We start from the raw sequence: 4392 nt of genomic DNA, 5'->3' as shown, positions 1-4392 counted from the left end.
GAACTAACTTTTCTGCAGGCCGACCTTCATCATGGACACCACGTGCATCTTCTACTTCAACTGCACCAGCACCTCCATCCGGTGCCACCTCCAGCCGTGATACAAGAAAACAGGCACAACCACCATTATCTGCCAAGAGCGCACCTGCGGGGCCTGCACAGCGTTCTTCTTCTTCCATGGCATCAACAGGGCACACAAGTGATATTATTTGTCGTCGTTGTAAGGGAGGAGGTCATTATGCGAGAGAATGCAAATCTCCGCGTGTGATGATTGCTACCGCGGATGGTGGATATGAGTCCGCTAGTGACTATGATGAGGAGACTTTGGCTCTTATTACACGTGAGGAACATGGTGGAGATGATTCTGATCATGAGACGCAATACATGGCTCCTGAAGACGCTGACAGGTATGAATGTTTAGTTGCTCAACGTGTTTTGAGTGTGCAGGTCACACAAGCTGAGCAAAATCAAAGGCACAATTTGTTCCATACCAAGGGAGTTGTGAAGGAACGTTCTGTGCGCGTCATCATAGACGGAGGGAGCTGCAACAACTTGGCTAGCATGGAGATGGTGGAGAAGCTTTCTCTCACCACAAGACCACATCCACATCCTTACTACATCCAATGGTTCAACAACAGTGGCAAGGTTAAGGTAACACGTACTGTTCGTGTGCATTTTAGTATCTCTACATATGATGATTATGTTGATTGTGATGTGGTACCTATGCAAGCATGTTCCTTATTACTTGGTAGACCATGGCAATTTGATAAAAATTCTGTACACCATGGTAGAAACAATCACTATACTCTTGTTCATAAGGATAAAAATATTACTTTGCTTCCTATGACTCCTGATTCCATTTTGAAAGATGATATTAATAGAGCTAATAAAGCAAAACAGGAGGCGAATAAGAGTGAAAATCAGATTGTGGCAAAAGAATTTGAGCAACAAATGAAGCCTAATAATAAACCATCTAGTGTTGCTTCTGAAATTAAATTGAAAAGTGCATGTTTATTTGCCACCAAATCTGATATTGATGAGCTAGATTTCAGCAAATCTGTTTGCTATGCTTTTGTGTGCAAAGAGGCATTATTTTCATTCGGGGACGTGCCTTCCTCTTTGCCTCCTGCTGTCACTAACATTTTGCAGGAGTTCGCTGACGTCTTTCCACAAGACGTGCCACCGGGATTACCGCCTATTCGAGGGATTGAGCATCAAATTGACTTAATTCCCGGTGCTTCACTGCCAAACCGTCCACCATACCGTACCAATCCAGAGGAGACGAAGGAGATTATGCGTCAACTACAAGAGCTTCTCGACAAAGGTTATATACGCGAATCCCTTAGTCCTTGTGCTGTTCCTATTATTCTAGTGCCGAAAAAGGATGGTACATCACGTATGTGTGTTGATTGTAGAGGCATTAATAATATTACTATTCGTTATCGTCATCCTATTCCTAGGCTAGATGATATGCTTGATGAATTGAGTGGCTCTACAATATTCTCCAAAGTTGATTTGCGTAGTGGATACCATCAAATTCGTATGAAATTGGGAGATGAATGGAAAACAGCATTTAAAACTAAGTTTGGATTATATGCGTGGTTAGTCATGCCTTTTGGGTTAACTAATGCGCCTAGTACTTTCATGAGACTAATGAACGAAGTTTTACGTGCTTTCATTGGACGATTTGTGGTAGTCTATTTTGATGATATACTGATTTATAGCAGATCTTTGGAAGAACATTTGGAACATTTACGTGCTGTTTTTATTGCTCTACGTGATGCACGTTTGTTTGGTAACCTTGGGAAGTGCACCTTTTGCACCGACCGAGTATCTTTTCTTGGCTATGTTGTTACTCCACAGGGAATTGAAGTTGACAAAGCCAAGATTGAAGCTATTGAGAGTTGGCCGCAGCCCAAAACGGTCACACAAGTGAGGAGTTTTCTTGGCCTCGCTGGATTCTATAGGCGTTTTGTGAGAGATTTCAGCACCATTGCTGCACCTCTCAACGAGCTTACAAAGAAGGATGTGCCTTTTGTTTGGGGTACCGCACAGGAAGAAGCCTTCACGGTATTGAAAGATAAGTTGACACATGCTCCTTTACTCCAACTTCGTGATTTTAATAAGACTTTTGAGCTTGAATGTGATGCTAGTGGAATTGGATTAGGAGGTGTGTTATTACAAGATGGCAAACCTGTTGCATACTTTTCTGAAAAATTGAGTGGGCCTAGTCTGAATTATTCTACTTATGATAAAGAATTATATGCTCTTGTTCGGACTTTAGAAACATGGCAACATTATTTATGGCCCAAAGAATTTGTTATACATTCTGATCATGAATCTTTGAAACATATTAAAAGTCAAGCTAAACTGAATCGTAGACATGCTAAATGGGTTGAATTCATTGAGACTTTCCCTTATGTCATTAAACACAAGAAGGGAAAAGAAAATGTTATTGCTGATGCATTGTCTCGTCGCTATACTATGCTTTCACAACTTGACTTCAAAATATTTGGTTTGGAGACCATCAAAGATCAATATGTGCATGATGCTGATTTTAAAGATGTAATGCCGAATTGTAAAGAAGGAAGAATGTGGAACAAGTTTGTTGTTAACGATGGATTTGTGTTTCGTGCTAACAAGCTATGCATTCCAGCTAGCTCCGTTCGTCTTTTGTTGCTGCAGGAGGCACATGGAGGAGGATTAATGGGACACTTTGGCGTGAAGAAGACGGAGGACGTACTTGCTACACATTTCTTTTGGCCAAAGATGAGACGGGATGTTGAGCGTTTTATTGCTCGCTGCAATACATGTGAAAAAGCTAAGTCACGACTCAATCCTCATGGTTTATATATGCCTTTGCCTGTACCTAGTGTTCCTTGGGAGGATATATCTATGGACTTTGTTTTAGGTTTACCTCGAACAAAGAAGGGGAGGGATAGCATATTTGTTGTCGTGGATAGATTCTCGAAAATGGCACACTTTATACCATGTCATAAAAGTGATGAAGCTGTTAATGTTGCTGATTTGTTCTTTCGTGAAATTATTCGCTTGCATGGTGTGCCAAATACTATTGTTTCAGATCGTGATACTAAATTTCTTAGCCACTTTTGGAGATGTTTATGGGCTAAGTTGGGGACTAAACTGCTTTTTAGTACTACTTGTCACCCCCAAACTGATGGACAAACTGAAGTAGTCAATAGAACGTTGTCTACTATGCTTAGGGCTGTTTTGAAGAATAATAAGAAAATGTGGGAGGAATGCTTGCCTCATATTGAATTTGCTTATAATCGTTCATTGCATTCTACTACTAAGATGTGCCCTTTTGAAGTTGTGTATGGTTTCCTACCTCGTGCACCTATTGATTTGTTGCCTCTTCCATCTTCGGAGAAGGTTAATTTTGATGCTAAACAACGTGCTGAATTGATTTTAAAAATGCATGAGTTAACTAAGGAAAGCATTGAGCGTATGAATGCTAAATATAAACTTGCTGGAGATAAGGGTAGAAAACATGTTGTGTTTGCACCTGGAGATCTTGTTTGGTTACATTTGCGTAAGGATAGATTTCCTGATTTGCGCAAATCAAAGCTAATGCCACGTGCTGATGGTCCCTTTAAGGTGTTAGAGAAAATAAATGATAATGCATATAAACTTGAGCTGCCTGCAGATTTTGGGGTTAGTCTCACTTTTAACATTGCAGATTTGAAGCCTTATTTGCGTGAGGAAGATGACTTTCCGTCAAGGACGACTTCATTTCAAGAAGGGGAGGATGATGAGGACATCAATACCATTGTTACACCCACAGGCCCTGCCGCTATACATACTGGACCAATTACTAGAGCTCGCGCACGCCAACTAAATTACCAGGTACTTTCGTTTCTTGGTAATGATTCTAATGTTCATGAGAATATGATGCTGCCTAAATTGGATACATTTGTTTTGCTTACAAATGAAGGGCCTAGCTTGGAGAAGGATGAACATTGGAGCAAGAACAAGCATGGAGATGATGGCATGCGCAAGGGGAACAAGAACGGAGTTACAAGTGATGATTTCAGGACTTTGAAGCCACCATAATGGGTGCATGAAGCCTTGGACGAAATATACAAGATGCCACTTCATAAATTTCGTCCCGAGGCTATTTTAGGTGCTGCGTCACCTTATTATTGGGCCAGGCCCATGTAATTTCGAAATACATAAGTATAGGCTATTTTTAGAGTCCGTATGTGTGGGGAAACAAGAGATAGGGTTGATTTCGGACTCCTCCACCAAGGGCGACGAAATTCCCCCCTCTTCCTCCATATATACAGCCCTTAGGGCATCGTTTAGACTTTGGGTTTTGTTTAGATTAAAAGTTCGCCATAGCTGCAACTTCGCGTACTTCATTTGTGTTCAA

The sequence above is a fragment of the Triticum dicoccoides genome, chromosome 5B (assembly GCF_002162155.2).
Source record: "Triticum dicoccoides isolate Atlit2015 ecotype Zavitan chromosome 5B, WEW_v2.0, whole genome shotgun sequence".
Taxonomy (NCBI): domain Eukaryota; kingdom Viridiplantae; phylum Streptophyta; class Magnoliopsida; order Poales; family Poaceae; genus Triticum; species Triticum dicoccoides.
Note: the sequence above shows the minus strand (reverse complement) of the source record.